The sequence below is a fragment of the Ochotona curzoniae genome, unplaced genomic scaffold (genome assembly GCF_017591425.1).
Source record: "Ochotona curzoniae isolate NIBS_2020 unplaced genomic scaffold, NIBS_Ocur_1.0 contig_3498, whole genome shotgun sequence".
Classification (NCBI taxonomy): Eukaryota; Metazoa; Chordata; class Mammalia; order Lagomorpha; family Ochotonidae; genus Ochotona; species Ochotona curzoniae.
This window is the reverse complement of record NW_024465885.1, coordinates 11,834,874-11,853,141: the sequence shown is the minus strand read 5'-3', so window position 1 is coordinate 11,853,141 and position 18,268 is coordinate 11,834,874.

The window sequence follows — 18,268 nt, the reverse complement described above, 5'->3', positions numbered from 1 at the left end:
GGCGTCATAGACGCCGCGCCGGGTGATGACGTCCCACGCACGCCTCCGAGCCGTCCGAGACGGCGTTCCGTCTGAGGATTTCGGCCGGAGGCGTCCTAGGGTCTGTGACGGAGCACGATGGGTGTCCGCTGTGCGTGGGTCAGGTATCCTAGGGCCAGCGATTCCCTGCAAGCAATGAGAAGGAGAGAGACCAGGGTGCGCGAGCCTTGTGGCGGTGGACGACCCACGGCCCCGGGGCTGCGCTCCCGGCCACCGCCCCCCTCCAGGCTGAGGTCCTCGCCCTGCTGTCGGCCTAGAAGTGAGCGTGATGGCTCAGCGGCGTGATGGCTCAGCGGCCAAATGTTCACCATGCACAGGCCGGGATCCCGGGTGGGCGCTGGTTCTAATCCCGGTGGCCCCGGTTCCCATCCAGCTCCCTGCCTGTGGCCTGGGAAAGCAGACGAGGACGGCCCAAAGCCTTGGGACCCTGCACCCGCGTGGGAGAGACCTGGAAGAACTCCTGGCTTCTGGCTTCGGACTGGCTTAGCTATGGTTGTTGTGGCCACTTGAGGAGTGAACCAGTGGAGCAGAGACACTTATCTCTCTAAATCTGCCTTTCCAATTAAAAATAAATCTGAAAAAAAAAAAAAAAGCTGTGGGATGGAAGATGCCTCACATCCAACAGGAAAGTTTTAAATAATAAAAGTGAATCGTTCCCCAACCAGCCAGCCAGAGTGATAGCTTGAATCTGCTGGTTCATAATTCAAATGATCCCAGTAACTGGAGCTGGACCAGTTGGAAGCTAGGCACCTCCAACTTCTTCCAGGCTTCCTACGTGGGTGCAGGGGGCCAGATTTGGGGCCGTCTGCTGCTGCTTTCCCAACCCATTATCAGGGAACTGGGTCGAAAGTGAAGCAGTAAGGGCTCACTTGGGCCCATTTGGGATGCAAGAGTGAGGCCACAAAAACTGCCCCCAGAGTGTTGCTTTTGGAAAGGTTGGGCTCAAGATTCCCGTTAAACTTGAAGATAGATGTGCAGTAGGAAGTTAGGTTCAGAACAGTGGAATAGAATAGAACAGGTTTCAGGAGTAAGGTGACAGTTCCGACCAGCCATGTGGCACAGCGGGTACCACCTCCAGTCCCCATTACTGGACATCCAGTGCGGCGCCCTATTAACATCCCTGGAAAGGCAGTGGAACCCGGCCCAAGTGCTTGGCTGCTGCAGTCCACTTGGGACACCAGGCTGCAGTTGCTGGCTCTGGGCTTGGCCCCCAGTCATTGCAGTCTGGGAGAGTGAGCTAGCCAGGGCAATTGTCTCCCTCCTCGTGACTCTGCCTTGCAAATAAACAGACAAATGCATGGGGTAACATCTAATGTTCCAGGCTGGCCTCTCTGCAGGCAGATACTGAAGCTAAGTTGGTGATGCAACATAGGTGTTACAGGTAACTCCTGTGAAAGCATTGGAATTTAAGTATATGACAGACCCAACAAAGCCTCAGTGAACCCTGCCAGGGATTGTGGAACAGTTATTACTCTACGAATGTTCTGTGTTGGGATGGACACAAGTTTCTAATTACTGTTCCTTGCTCAGCGGTCAGGTCTGGGTTCTTGCCCTGAGACGATCATGACCCCAAGCAGCGTCCCAGCAACTGGGCCGTGCGCTGTTGACAGGGAACAGTGCAGCACACACTGTCCACTGTTGGGCAGTTTTAAAAAATTGTATGTATTTATGTGTTATTATATTATTTATGTTTATTATTTACATATTCATATTTATTACTTGTATTACTTATTTTATTATTATTTAATTATTTTATTTTTTATTTTCTTTTACAAAGTCAGATATACAAAGAGGAGAGAAAGAGAAGAAGATCTCCAACTGATGATTCATTCCTCAAGTGAGCACAACGGCCGGTACTATGCCGATCTGAAGCCAGGAGCCTAGAGCCTCTTCTGGGTCTCCCACACGGGTGCAGCGTCCCAAAGCTTTGGGCTGTCCTCGACTGCTTCCCCAGGCCACAAGCAGGGAGCTGGATGGGAAGTGGAGCTGCCAGGATTAGAACCGGTGCCCATATGGGATCCAGGCGCTTTTAAGGCTAGGCCACGCCGCCGGGCCCTATTTTTATTTTAAAGACTTATTTTTATTGGAAAGGTGGATATACAGAGAATAGGAGAGACAGGAAGATCTTCCATCCAATGATTCACTCCCCAAGTGACCGCAACGGCTCATGCTGAGCCAATCCAAAGCTGGGAGCCAGGAACCTCCTCCAGGTCTCCCACATGGGTACAGGGTCCCAAGGCCTCGGGCCGTCCTTGACTGCTTTCCCAGGCCACAAGCAGGGAGCTGGAAGGGAACTGGTGCTGCTGGGATTAGAACCGATGACCATATGGGATCCTTGTGCATTCAAGGCGATCGTGCTGGGCCCTCATTTTATTATTTAAAAGTTTCTTGAAGTGTAACTTGGATATACCCTTTTTTTTTTTTTTTTTTTAAGATTTATTTTTATTATTTTTTCATTGGAAAGGTGGATATACAGAGAGAGGAGAGACAGAGGAAGATCTCCCGTCCGATGATTTACTCCCCAAGTGAGCGCAACAGGCCGATACTATGCCAGGAGCCTCTTCCGGGTCTCCCACGCGGGTGCAGGTTCCCAAAGCTTTGGGCCGTCCTCGACTGCTTTCCCAGGCCACAGGCAGGGAGCTGGAAGGGAAGCGGGGCTGCCGGGATTAGAACCGGCGCCCATATGGGATCCCGGGCGTGCAAGGTGAGGACCTTTAACCACTTGCGCCACTGCGCCGGGCCCTGGATATACCCTTTCTACTAGTGACCATAGCATGAATCAGAAAAAAGTAGGAATCAGAAAATGACAATATTTAAGCAATGGAGGAAGAGAGAGTAAACTAAAAGACTTTGAATAGTTGAATCGAAGGAGATACAGTCCATTGCAGTTAGAATTCCATGAGGGGCCAGCACCATGGCATAGCAGGTTGAGACTCCTGTGGTGCGACCATCCCATTTAGGCAGGAGTTGGAGCCCAAACGGCTCCACCTCTGATCCATCTTCCTCTTGAGTACCTAGGAAATCAGTGAAAAAAAATGGCTCAGGTCCCTGGGCCCTTTTACCTACAGGAGAGACCCAGAAGAAGCTCCAGGCTTCTGCCTTTGGATTGGCCCACCACTGCCCCCTGCAGCCATTTGGAGAGTGAACCAGCCAGGGGAAGATCTTTCTCTGTCCTGTTGCTGTAAATCTGCTTTGCAAATAAAAAATTATTTTTTAAAAATCTGTACATGGCCCCAGAGCGCTAGCCTAGTGGCTAGAATCCTCATCTTGAAAGTGCCCCAGGATCCCATATGGGCACCGGTTCTATCCCGGCAGCCCCGCTTCCCTTCCAGCTCCCTGCCTGTGGCTTGGGAAAGCAGTCGAGGACGGCCCAAAGCTTAGGGACCCTGCACCCACATGGGAGACCCGGAAGAGGTTCCTAGTTCCCGGCTTTGGATTGGTGCAGTACCAGCCGTTGTGCTCACTTGGGGTGTGAATCATCGGATGGAGGATCTTCTTCTCTTTCTCTCCTCCTTTCTGTATACCTGCCTTTGTAATAAAAATAAATAAGTCTTAAAAAAAAAAAAAAGAAAGTGATGCTAGTAGAATTAAAATGCTAAGCGTTGTAAAATTCCAATTTTGCTTTTGCAATGTAGCCTATTTTGAAAAGGTAATGCAGGTGCGCCATCTCCTGGGAGGCACCTGGTACTACAATTGGATTCCAAATTAGTAATTATTTTTTTTGCAGACTTATGTTGGTGTGGAGATCTTGCTTTTTGTTTTAACTTACACCACAAGATTTGGTTCACTCCCCAAATGGCTGCAGTGACCGGAGTTGAGCCCAACTGAAGTCAGGGCTAGGAGCTTCTTCTGGGTCTCCCACCTGGGAGCAGGGACCGAAGGACTCAGGGCATCCTCCGCTGCCTTCCTAGGCCGTAAGAAGGGAGCTGGAGTAGAAATGGAGCAGTCTGGATAGGAACAGTTGCCTAAATGGGATGTCTGCACCACAGATAGAGGCTTAGCCTACTATGCCATGGTGCGAGCTCCCCCCAACCCCATTGTGGTTTTTATTTGCATTTCCCTGATGGTTAGTTATCCTGAGCATGTTCTTACTCCCTGTATCTGTTGGACATTTGAATTTCATGCTTTGAAAAATGCCTGTTCATATACTGTGCCCATTGTGGACATTTATCCCCTCAGTCACAACAGCAAATGCCCGAGGGACCCCAAATCTCAGCCGTTCTCAGCAGAGTTATACAGGAAGCAAACTTGCCGCTGAGACTGTGGGCCGCCTTGCTGCCTGAGTGTGCCTGGAGAGGTGTGAGGCGTCTCCACCATCTTCCTCTTCTCTTACTGATTGTGGCCTGAATGTATCTGAGTACTGACAATGTTCTGGTAGATTCCTTTTCTAGTTAGAGCTGTTTGTTTACCAGTATTGGTTCCTGTAACTCCTGTTTGTTTATCCTGTTGCCTGAGACCTGGTGATTGTTTTCCAGTCCCTTGTGATCTGTTGTTAGAGTAGCTTGTCTGCTATTGTCTAGTTAACTAGTAACTTTCATCTGCCTGCTTGCCCTGCAAAAATTATGGTATAAGTTGCCCAGCTATTATAACTCATAAAGCTTGCGTTGGTTCCTCTTGCCTCGACATCCTGTGTCCTGATTCTGCTCAGCGCAGTTGTTACATCTCCCGTCCCCACTAGAGGGACCCCGAGAGCCCATTTCTTTTTCTTTTCTTTTCTTTTTTTTTTTTTTTTTAATATTTGTTTATTCCCCAGCTGAAGGCAGCTGCCTAGGTTGCCTTGTATCTAGGCAAGCCTTACATTGCTAGGAGAAAAGCAGCCAGTAGCTGCAGGCATCCTGGGCCTAGTTAATGCCAAATCTGAGTTACCTATTATGGTATGCCAGCAGAGCTGACTATTCTAATTTTTTTTTGCGATATGGGTTTGTGGGGGTGGTGATGCAATGGCCTATTGGCTAACCCACTACTTGCATATGCTGGGATCCCATATGGGCACCTGTTCATGTTCCAGCTGCTCCACTTCCCTTCAATCCAGCTCCCTGCTTGTGGCCTGGGAAAGCAGTTGAGGATGGCCCAAAGCCTTGGGACCCTGCACCCACATGGGAGACCTGGAAGAAGTTCCTGGCTCCTGGCTTCGGATTGGATTAGCTCCAGCCATTGCGACCACTTAGGGAGTGAACCAGCAGATGGAAGATCTATCTCTTCTCCTCTCTGTATATCTGACTTTGTAATAAAAATGCATAAATCTTAAAAAAAAAAAAGATATGTGGGGAAGGTGGGAAACGCTGACCTGGGACATGCTACCTTGACCCCTAGGTGGGCTACCAATAACCTAGGGAAGCAGGTCTGAGGACATGTTGGGGTTGGAGAAGCTGAAGGCATGTTTTGCAGGGGAGGAATGAATTGTAGAGTCTTCCATGGGCCAGGTCACTGCATTTGCAGGTAGGCAAGGGAGCTGAGATGCAGTGATTCAGAGGTGTGAAGGCAGAGGGTATGTTTGGGTCAGGCCAAGGCACCCACCCATATGGGAGACCTGTGCTAGCCTAAATAGCATCACTTCCTGCCCACTGGCACATGCAAAAGCTGAGGCTGAGGGTCATTTTAGGCTGGGTGAGGCTGCGGTACCTGCCTGCAAATGTCAGAGCAGATGCTGAGCCACAGCACCCACCAGAATGTGAGAGAACCATATCTAAGTGCAAATTCTGTAGATGACTTGTGGGCTTGCATCTTCTGGACTGCAGCACTCACCAGTATGTGCGGCAAGCTGGGGGTGTTGAAGGGCCTAGCCAGACAGGACCATGGCACTCACCTGACACTCATGGGATCTGGGACTGGTAGGGGGCTGGGCCAGGCTAGGCAAGGCTGTAGCACCTGTGGCAATGCATGAGATCTGGGACTGTGAGTGGGTCTGGTAGGAGAACTTTGGGAATTCCCCTTCTGGGCTGCAGCCCTCGCATATGAGCATGAGAGTCAGGGCTGGGGGCAAGTGAGGCCAGACAGGGCTGCAGTACCCACTGGCATGTGTGAGCCAGGTTTGCAGGTGAGTCAGATTGGGCCAGGCCTTAACACCCGCTTGTGTGCACAACAGCCAGGGCAGGGTGCGGGCCACACACGGCTTCTCTAGGCTGCAACCCCTGCCAGCTAGAGCTGAGACTACAAGTAGGGCATGCCAGGCTAGGATAAACATCTGCCAGCGCATGCAAGACCAGGGGCTTGGAATAGGCCTGGTAAGGAACTCTGGAGACTCCCTTGCTGGGCTATATCTTCCCACTGGTGAGTGTGAGAGCTGGGCTGTGAGTGGACCTGAGTGGGTAAGGCTGTGGCACCCATCAGCATGCAGATAGGCTAGGTCTGGGGGGTGGGTCAAACTGGGCAAGGCTCTAGTACCTGCTGCACTCGTGAGAGCTAGCATGGGTGTGGGTCAGGTTAGGATAGACTGTGGCACCCATCAGGTCACATAAGAGCCAGGTCTAGGTTTAAGCCAGGCTGAGCTAGGCTGTAGCTGAGAGCCAGAAAGGGTGCGGGTCACTCAGGCCAGTGAGTGCCAGGACTGGAGGCCAGCATTGTCGTGCTGGGTCACAGCATCTGGTAGCACACGTGAGCACCAGGCCGGGAGTGGGCATGACAGGGGAATTGGGGAACTCACCTCATAATCTGCAGCTCCCACTGGTGAGCACAAGAGCTAGGTTAGGGCAGGCCAGGCCAGGAGGGCTGTAGCACCCATTGGCATACGTATAAGCTGGGTCTGGGGTGGGCTGGGCCAGGCCTGTCCCCCACACACACTGGTATAAGTGAGAGCCAGGACAGGGCACAGGCCTGGCCTGGCCAAACTATAACACCTGCCAGTTCACATGAGGGATGATGTTGGGATAGGCTGGGCTAAGTTGCTGCACCTGTTGACAAGATCTGAGACCGGGGGCAGCCCAGGCTGAGCCAGGCATAGACCTGCTGTTGAATGCCAAGACTAAGGGCAGGCCAAGTCAGACTAGGCCACAGCACCAGCACCAGCTGACATTCACAAGACCTGGAGCTGGGAGCAGGCCTTTGGAGGAACTTTGGGGGCTCCCTTGCTGGACTGCTGCTACCACGGGTGAGTGTGAGAGCTGACTTGGGTTGGGGCAGTCTGGAGGTAGCCCAGGCTACAAGTGCAAGTGCCAGGACTGTGTACACATCATGTTAAGCTGGACCATAGTAACCCTGGCAGGCATATGATCCAGGGCTAGTGTGGGCCTTATAAGGAAACTGGGCACTCGTCTGTGGAGCTGTAGTTCCTGATAATGAAAAGGAGAGCCAGGACTGGGGGAGGTCAGGATGGCCAAGGTGGCAGCACCTGTCAGCATACTTGTGGACCAGATCTGGGGGCAGATCGAGTTGAACCAAACCCCAGCATCCATGGGTGTGTAGGAGAGCCAGATGAGATTCAGGACAGATTGTGCCACAGAATATGCCAGCACATGCGAAAACCAGAGCTGGAGTAGGCCTGGTGGAACTTAGCAGTGGTCATTCTAACCACTCCCTCTGGTGTGTATGAAGCCCGGGCCTGTGGTGGGCTGGTCTGGTCTGGGCCACAGCACCCGTGAGAGATGGAGCGAGGGATGGAACTGAGCAGGCAGTTGCATCCACCATTTTGCATGTAGGCTGCTGTAGGTGACAGACTGAAATTGACCCTACACTGGCTGGTGCACACAAGAGTCAGGTCATCCCAGGCAAGGTTTCTCGGGGAATATCATGTAATCATTTATTCTTTTAATATTTTCCCAGTCATTTAAAATGCAAAGGTTGGGACAGGCATCTGTGGTATGACAGACACCAGTTTGTGTCCTCCTTGCTCCACTTCTGATCCAGCTCCCTGCTGATGGCCTGGGAAAAGCCGAAGATGACAAAGTGTTTGGGCTCCTGTCTTCCACAGAGGAGACCTGCATAAAGCTCTTGGCTTTTGGCTTCAAGCTGGAGCATCCCTGGCTATTGTGGCCATCTGAGGCGTGAACCCAGGGCTGGAAGACCTCTCTGTCTCTGATTTTGTCTCTCCCACTCTCTAACTCTTTATGAAAAAATAAATAAATAAGTATATCTTTTTAAAAAAATACAAAAACTAGGAGATGTGTAGCTTTTACTTGGGGTACCTACAACCCATACTGGAAATCCTGGGTTCACTTTCAAGTGAATAAAATAAACAGAACATTAAAAAAATAGGTTGAAAAACTGTGTGCCCCAGCTGTGGGCGACTGCCTAGGTTGTCTTGTACCTAGGCAAGCCTTACGTTGTTAGGAGAAATAAGTTAATAGTAGGTAGGCATTCTGGGCCTGATTAATGCCAAATCTGTGTTAACTATTATGGTGTGCTAGCATAGTTGTCTATTTTTTTTTAAAGATATGTGGGAAAGTTGGGAAATGCCATCCTGGGACATACCACCCTGGCCCCCAGGCAGGTCAAGGCACCTGCCTACATAGGAGACTTGGGCTGGGCTTAGCAGCATCATCCACTGCCGGCTAACACATGCAAAAGCTAGGGCTGGGGGTCATGGCAAGCTGCACTAGGCAGCAGTACCCACCAGTGACTGTTAGGGCAGAGTTTGGGCCATGTCAGGCTGGTTCTCAGCATCCACCCGAACCTGAGAGAACCAGATCTGAGGGCAGATTCTGTAGAGGACTTGTAGGCTTGCCTCTGTGGAACTGCAGTATCCATTGCACTGAGCCAGAGTGGACTGTGGAACTTGTCTGACAGGAATCCACCTGACACTCATGGGATTTGAGGGTAGAAAGGAGGCTGGGACGGGACAAGCCGCAGCACCCATCAGTATATCCAAAGGCTGGGAATGAGGGCAGGGCCATTGTATCTGCTGGCAGGCGTGAGATCCCGGTCTGAGAATGGGCTAGGTAAGAGAACTCTGGGGACTCCCTTGCTAGGCTGCAGCTCCTACTGGTGAGTGTGAGAGCTGGGATTAGGAGTAGTCAGGGTTCGGCAAGGCTGTAGTACCTGTTGATGTTCATGAAAGTCAGAATGGGGGCCTGGCACCATGGCCTAGTGGCTAAAGTCCTTGCCTTGAACATCCGGGATCCCATATGGACACTGGTTCTAATCCCAGCAGCTCTACTTCCCATCCAGCTCCCTGCCTGTGGCCTGGGAAAGCAGTCGAGGACGGTCCAAAGCCTTGGGACCCTGCACCCATGTGGGTGACATGGAGGAAGTTCCTGGCTCCTGGCTTCAGATCGGCATAGCACCGGCCATTGCAGTCACTTGGGGAGTGAATCATCGGATAGAAGATCTTCCTCTCTGTCTCTCCTCTTGTCTGTATATCTGACTTTGTAATAAAAGTAAATAAATCTTATTAAAAAAAAGTCAGAATGGGTGTGGGCCAGGTTGGGCCAGGCCAAGGCACCTGCTGGCTCACATGTGAGCCTGGGGATGGGCCAGGCTGGGTTAGATGGTGGTACCCATGGGTAAGAGCTCTTGTCAGGCTAGGCACAACTCCTGCTGGTCAGTGCAACAGCCATGGCTGGGGGAAGGACAGGCTATGCCAGTGGGGGGTGACTGACTGAACCTGATCCTGCACTAGCCGGTGTGCACAAGAATCAGGTCTGAGGTCACTCCAGGAGAGATGGCTTGGGAGACTTCCCAACTAGATTGCTGGACTCAAATCCCAGCAATAGGGAAAAATATGCAGTATGATCTTGGAGTACATGTATTGGTTCTAAAACTCTAATACAAAATTCTTGCAAAATAAAAATATATATTTAAAAAACCAAGTCATGGGTTTAGATTTTAATCTCACCACTCTCACAGATTTGTCACATATCTGGAAGCTATATCTCAGCCACGTTGACTTACACATACAACCATCACATCTGTTCTATTTTAAAAAATGAATCAAAGGTAAAGTGGAGAGCAAAAACTACCACTTTCAAAAAACATTCTAAGCTTTTAAAAAAATATATTTGTTTTACTTGAAAGTCAGATTTACAGAGTGAGTGATGGAGAGACACACAGAGAGAAATCTTGCATCTGCTGATTCACTCCCCAAAATGGCCATCAATGGCTACAGCAAGCCTGGTCTGTGGCTGGGAGTCAAGAGCTTCTGGGTCTCCTATGCGGGTTCAGGGTTCCAAAGCAGGATACCACACTGCTTTCCCAGGCCATTAGCAGAGAGTTGGATCAGAAGTGGAATCGCCAGGACTCAAACTAGTGCTCATGTGGGATGCCAGTGTTGCAAAAGGAGGATTTGCCTATTTCTAGTCCCCCTTCTAAGCTTTTTTGTCTAAATTTTATTTTTGTTAACTTTTACATATTTGATTAAGATGCAAAGGGTCAAAGGCTAGGGGAAAGTGGGTGAGACCACTGTTTCCACATTCTCTTTTTTTCATTCCTGTATCTGGGGGAAGGGGAGAGAGAAGGGGAGAAGCCACACTCAGCCTCCTACCCATCCCAGGGTCCCCGATGTGGGGCATGCTCCAAGGATCCTGTTCAAGTGGTTTTGATAGTTCAACAGTTCTGTATTGCTGCCAATCTCACCATTCCAATCATGATGAAATCTCTCCAGAATCCACTGTCTGATGTAGTTTACCCTAGTATCTCCATTTGCCCAGATTTTCACTGCCAATGCTTGGCTGAGGTAGTTGATCGATTTGTTCTGTCCTTCGTCCTCTGTTATGGTACCAGCTGTCTTCTGCAGCCTCCGATGGACCGCCGTATCCTCCATGTGCACCTGGATATGCTGTCTGCTGCTCCATCTAAGCCACTGAAGAGGCCCACCTCTGATACATGCACTCCATGGTCAGACCATGGAACTTGCAGTTCTCTTCATGGTTGGGGTCCTGAGTTCAGCAATTCAGCTGGGGTGGGGGGATCCCCAAATCAACTTCATGTGAGGTGATCCCAGACCCATTTCTTGTGTGTGCATACCAGTATAGGGCCCGGCACAGTCCGTCGGCCAAATCAGCTTATACATACTCTGGTAGTTGCAATTGCTGGGTCAGTTCTGTCTCCAACCTTGTATTTTACGCAAACTGATGGGTGTTGCAGTCCAGCCCAATCCTGGCCATCACACACTTGGCCCTCACATATTGTGGAGTGACCCACAATAACCCCCACCAGGCCCAACCCTTGCCCTGGTTCCCGTGCTTACTTGCATGAACAGCAGACTGGTCCAGTCTGTTCCACATCTCATTCTGCTCTCCTACATGTCAATGGGCATTGAAGCCTAGTTCAACCCAACCGGCCCCACTATCCAGCCCACACACGTGCTGGCAGGTGTCACTCTGTATACCATGCCTTCCCATAGTCCTGGTTTTCACACTCACTAACGGGAGTTGCAGCTCATCAGAGAGGTGCCCACTGTTTCCCTAATGGGCCTACTCCCACTCCCGGGTTTTGCGCTCTCCAGGTGGTACTGCGGTTTAGCTTGACAGAGTTTACTCCATGTGCCAGCATCTGCTAGCTGATGCTGCCGCAAAGCCCAACCAATCCATAACCACTCTGGCTTATGAATGTACCAGCAGGTACAGTCTGCCCAGCCTGGCTTGTCCCCGATCCAGCTCACATGAGGCCAACTGGTGTTGTAGCCCCCTGCCCGGCCTGGTCTGCCCCCAATCCCAATTCTCACACTCACCAGTGGGAATAGTGGCCCAGCAGGGGAGCCCCTCATAGCTTCCATATCAGATTTGCCCGCTCTCCCTGTGGGTCTCAGGTATGCTGCTTGGGTGCTGTGACCCAGTATGGCATGGTCCACTTCACCTCGGCATTTACCAGTGGGTGCTATAACCTGGCCTGGCCCGGCCCACCCCCAATTCTAGCTCACGCTGGTGGGGAATACAGCATAGCCAGCCCAACCAGCCCCCCAGTCCCAGCCCTAATGTGAACTGGCTGGTATTACAGTCCGTCCAGGCACGACCCACACCATTCTGGTTCTCCAATTTGCCAGCGGGTGATATGAGCTGGCTTAGCCTGGCTTGCCCGTCTAAGCTTTTAAGTACTAAAATCTTCAAGGTATAAATAAACTAGCTTAATTTTCAACTGAAGAACTTGTTTATACTTCAATGTCTATTTTTTTTAAAGATTTATTTTTATTATTATTTTTTTATTGGAAAGGCAGATATACAGAGAGGAAGATCTTCCGTTCGATGATTCACTCCCCAAGTGAGCGCAACGGCTGATGCTATGCCAATCTGAAGCCAGGAGCCTCTTCCGGGTCTCCCATGTGGGTGCAGGGTCCCAAAGCTTTGGGCCATCCTCGACTACCTTCCCGGGCCACGGGCAGGGAGCTGGATGGAAAGCGGGGCTGCCGGGATTAGAACCGGCGCCCATATGGGATCCCGGGCGTGCAAGGCGAGGACCTTTAACCACTTGCGCCACCGCGCCAGGCCCTTCATTGTCTATTTTTAAATGTACCTTTTTTGAGACTCCAAGGAACTTTTTATTACCATAAAAAAATGTAATGATCCAAAATCAATATAATGTCACCAAGAAGCTGCGGTGTTCTACTGGCCAGTAGCCATGGGCCCACTCCGTTCCAGGCTTGATGGCAGAGTCTCCTACAAGCTACTCCAACTTCTCATAAACAGATTTGTCATGAAAAAAGAACCAGGCAACTTAGCAGCAGGTATTCTCTTCAAGTACAAAAAAAAAAAAAAAAAAAAAGACAAAATTCACCAAAGCAGGCCTGGCATGATGTTCAATAACTAAATCCTCAGCTTGCAAGCACCAGATCCCACGTGGGCACCTGCTTGTGTCCCCGCTGCTCCACTTTCCATCCAGCTTTCTGCTTATGGCATGTGAAAATAGTGGAAGATGGCCTGAGGCTTTGGGATCGTGCAGGAGCCAAAACCCAGAGGAGGCTCCTGGGTTCGGATCCGTCTTACCTCTGACAGCTGTGGTCTCTTGGGGAGTGAGTCAGAGGATGGAGGATCTTTCTCTGTGTCTCTCTTCTCTGTGAATCTAAACTGCCTTTCCAATAAAAGTAAATAAATCTTTTTTTTTAAAGATTTATTTTATTTTTATTGGAAAGGCGGATATACAGAGAGGAGGAGAGACAGAGAGGAAGATCTTCCGTCCGATGATTCACTCCCCAAGTGAGCGCAACGGTTGATGCTATGCCGATCCGAAGCCAGGAGCCTCTTCCAGGTCTTCCACGCGGGTGCAGGGTCCCAAAGCCTTGGGCCGTCCTCGACTGCTTTCCCAGGCCACAGGCAGGGAACTGGATGGGAAGCGGGGCCGCCGGGATTAGAACCGGCGCCCATTTGGGATCCTGGGGCGTGCAAGGTGAGGACCTTAACCACTGCGCCACTGCGCCACTGCGCCACCGCGCCGGGCCCCAAAAGTAAATAAATCTTAAAAAGAAATCCATGCAAACCACAATGAGAAGTTAAAAGCAGGAGGCAGCATTGCAATCTCTACTGTTAAAGAAAGGTTCCCCTGGCTGGTTCTGTTATGCATGAATAAACCTTGACTTCTGCTCAGTCTGTTAGCCTGTCTGGAAGGGCTGCATCTGAAGTTTGTTAGTTAGAGGCTTTCCCCCCTTCACTCAGGAAAGAGGCTGAAGCCCAGTCCCTAACTCTAGACTTGCTGATTCCTCCTCCAAGCCTAGACCGTGCTGCCCATATTCTTTAGCTACCTTCCATACCACCCTGGCTTTCTCTAGAATTCTTTCTGCACTGTAATTACGACACTTGCCCCTAAGTCCATGTTCACTGCTTCTTCCACACCTGTGTGAGCATATATGGGAAGGACCTGGATACTGGGAGAGCAGAACTCAGTGTCCCAAATTCACTTTTACATTACTTACTGGGAGGCAGAAAGAGAGGGACAGAGAAAGCTCAATCCACTAATTCCCTCTCCAAATGGCTACAACAGCTGGGCATGGCTGGGGCTGATTCCAGGAACCAAGAAGGCACTTCAAGGCTCCTATGTATGCGACATGAACCTCTACCTCACAGGATCTGTATCAGCATGATGCAGTCAAGAGCAAAGCAAATACTGACCCAGGTACTCACAAATGGGACGTGGTTATCTTTGCCACTAAGCTAAATATCTGTCTCTCACCCCTTCTGTTTCCTACAGCTTATACAGGGGAAAATGAAATCAATATGTCAGAATATTGTCTGGAGATGGCTGGCTCTTTTTGTATTCATCAGTTTGATCCTGACTTCGCATTTGGTTTAGGATTGGTGCTTTAAGAGTGTTATGTCCACCCTCCTGAAATCTTAATGTGGAGAATTGTGGGCAAGCAGTTGCACCTCTATATGAATAGTGGAGGCACTTATTCAATGGTGCCACAACCACTCTTATTCTTTCTCCTTTGTAAATGATTTGTTTATTTACTTGAAAGAGTAACACAGAAAGAGGGACACACACACTCCATTAGCTCAGATGGCCACAATGGCCGGAGCTGGGCCAGGCTGAAACCAGGAATCAGGTGCTCTTTCAGGTTTCCCGTGGGAGTGGTAGGTGCCCAAAACCCTGGGCCACTTGCTTTTCGCAGGCTGTTAGCATGGAGCTGAATCAGTAGTGGGAGCATCCAGGAAGCAGAGAGACAGACAGAAAGATACAAACAGAAACAGTTCACTCTACAAAAGCTTGTAAGAGCAGGGGCTTGGCTGAGGTAAAGTCAGGAGCCAGAAATTCAATTCAGGTCTTCCATGGGGGTGGCAGGGACCCAGTCATTCAAGCCGTCATCACGGCCTCCCAGGATCCTACATTAGCAGCAAGCTGAATCAGGAGGTAGACTGGTATAAAACTCAGGTGCTCTGATATGAGATATGAATTCTGAACCAGAATCCTAACCATTAGGCTAAACACAAGTCCTACATTCTTTTACAATGGAATACATTGAATATATAATCCATTCATATGACTAGAAAGTTATGTGAATATTCATTAACGAGATTCTCCTCAACTATAGTAAATAGTTTCTTGTGGATCATATAAGAATCCTTTCCAAACATATGAATGTGCCTACACATTCATTCAAGTATAACGAAATATATATATGCAGCTAACACCTTTTCTGATTCAATTTTGGTTGCACGTGGATTCTAAAATCTCTCTGTCCTTGATAGGTTACCTCTTGTTAAGTTGCAAGAAAGTCACAATACAAGTAAAATGAAAATAAAAATATGACACCAAGTTAAGTTTGAATTTCTACTTAAGAAATGTCTTTTTAGTATGCTTGTCCTAAATATTGCATGAGACATATATTGCAAGACATATATATCATATATATATCTAATTATTTATTTTTATTGCAAAGTCAGATATACGGAGAGGAGGAGATATTTTGTCCAATGATTCACTCCCCAAGTGACTGCCATGGCTGGTGTTGCATGAATCCAAAGCCAAGAGCCAGGAACTCCTTCCAGGTCTCCCATGAAAGTTCAGGGTCCCAAGGCTTTGGACCATCTTCGACTGCTTTCCCAGGCCATAAGCAAGGAGCTGGATGGGAAGCGGGGCTGCCAGAATTAGAACCGGCGCCCATATGTGACCCCAGAGCATGTGAGGCAAGGACTTTAACCACTAGGCTACCACGCTGGGCCCACACAATTATATTTCAAGATATACACATTCACTAAATATTATCCATTGTTGATCTGAAATTCAAATTTCACTAAGTGTATTCATCTCGCAATTACAACAGAAATTAATGACATCTACTTGTAGGAATGGGAATACTGAAAAATTGGACCCTGCAGTGCCAGCATCACATATGGGCACCAATTTGAGTTCCAATTCTGATCCAGTCTTTGATTAATGTGCCTAGGAAGGCAGTAGAAGATGACGAAACTCCTTGATCCCTTGCTATCCAAGTGCAAGAGCCTAAGGAATGCCTTGCTTCTGGCTTCAACCTTGCCCTACCCTGGCTGTTGTGCCCATTTGGGAAGATTTCTTGTCTGTCTCTCATTAAATCTGTTGTTCAAATAAATGGATAAACAAATCTTTACAAAAAGACTTGAAGGCTCAAGTGCGGTAGTCTAGTGGCTAAAGTCCTCGCCTTGAACATGCTGGTATCCCATATGGGCACTGGTTCTATTCCTGGCAGCCCTGCTTTCCATCCCTGCTTTCCTTGCTTGTGGCCTGGGAAAGCAGCCGAGGATGGTCCAAAGCCTTGGGACCCTGCACCTGCGTGGGAGACCCGGAAGAGGCCCCTGGCTTCATATTGGCTTGGCTCTGGCCATTGTGTCCACTTGGGGAGTGAATCAAACGGACGGAAGATCTTCTTTTCTGTCTCTCTTGCTCTCTGTATATCTGACTTTCCAATAAAAAAAAAATCTTAAAAAAAAAAAAAGACTTAGGTGGTCTCATGAAATTCATTTAAAAATTTTTGACTTAATATATGTAATCACAAAACCTAGGACATAACAGGAGTTTAATAATGGTAACAGCTAATAATGAGTAAAATTAATGTTCTCTGGGAGCTTCTAGATAACCTGTGAGTAGATATTTTATGGTGGCCATCTCTCCTTCCATGTCATAGTTCATAGATAAGAAAGTGCTAACATCCTCACCTTGCGTGCACGAGAATCCCATGTGGTTACCGGTTTGTGTTCCAGCTGCCCCATTTCCCGTCCAGCTCCCAGCCTGTGGTCTGGGAAAGCAGTAGAGAATGGCCCAAAGCTTTGGGACCCTGCAGCCATGTGGGAGACTGGGAGGAAGTTCCTGGCTCTTGGCTTCAGATTGGTTTAGCTCTGGCTGTTGTGACCATTTGGGGAGCGAACCAGAAAATGGAAGATCGTTCTTCTCTCCTCCTCTCTGTTAATCTGTCTTTCCAGTAAAAATAAAGAAGAAAGAAAGAAAGAAAAGGGAAACAGGACCATTATTCTACCAATGGATACTAACCAAGGAATAGTTGATTTTATTATTTATATTTGAAGATGATTATTTTATGTTTTATTGCAAAGTCAGACATATGGAGAGTAGGAGAGACAAAGAGGAAGATCTTTTGTCTGATGGTTCACTTTCCAGGTGACCACAATGACTGGAGCTGAGCAGATCCAAAGCCAGGAACCAGGAGCTTCATCTGGGTCTCCCACACAGGTGCAGAGTCCCAAAGCTTTGGGCCATCCTCAACTGCCTTCCCAGGCTACAAGCAGGGAGTTGGATGGGAAATGGGGCTGCTGGGATTAGAACCGGTGCCCATATGGGATCCTGGCACGTTCAAGGCTAGGCCTTTGGCCGCTAGGCCACTGTGCCGGGCCCCGGAATATTGGATTTTAAATATCTAAACCTTTATATAAAAACATTTTAAAATTGAGATTGCACATTTCCTCAATATTTACAGGCTCAGAATTCTTTATATTAATAACATTTTCATTTTAAAACTTAAAAAAATCTCCAAGTTATTATATTTACTTTCAAATAGAAGTTCAAGGCCATCGTCATGTTGTCAAGGTAAATTGGGGTGTTTGCAAATGTTCCAGTTTCTTATCTGCCTGGTGTTTTAGCTTCATGAAACGGTTATGTTAGAAGCTACCACCAGTATTTCGATGGTGTCCTTCTTGCCACTATTCTTCAAGTTTATCTTTGTTATACGAGCAATGTAACCTTTTTAAAAAGGAAGTTTCATTATGTCAATGCCTTACTCAAAAACACCAAATAAAATCTAATGGAACGGATGTCGGGAAAGTCAGATCAGTGTGGCTCTTGATAACAGAATTTCAAGTGGGACATTTTGGGGGAGGGAATTAACACACTAAGAGATACTGTTTTACTCAGAGGATGCTAATAGCAGTGGCGGGTGAACTAGAGATGGGGTAGACAGGCCAGGGCGATAGGCTGTTACAGGGATCGGGTGAACTGTGCTGAAGGGAAAAAAAACAAAGTCTTGTAAGGTCTGGGCCTGCCAAAGAAATACTATCTTGCTGCAGCGTTCACAGCTTTAATTAGTAGACTCCCCAGTTTGGACAGAGGTATTGGGTTTAACGTACATATAAAATTAGTTAAATTTAAGGCAAAAATTCTAAATATGCAAGAATAACCACATAAAATACAATAGTTTGTTACTTCTGTAAGTAGCAATCTTCAAATAAAACGTATCCATTTGACAACAAGAAAGCAGAATGGAAATCGTTCAATTCATTTAGAAGTGTCAAAACAAGGGGCAGGGTCCGTACAGACTTCTAGAAATAAGCAATCAAATTTCGTCTGTATTGAGTAACGTCCTATGGTCTTTCCTGTCGTGAAAGTGTGAACTTTCGCACACACCTGGGCAGGCCGTGAAAAGATCAGGTAACAATGCAGGTCTATC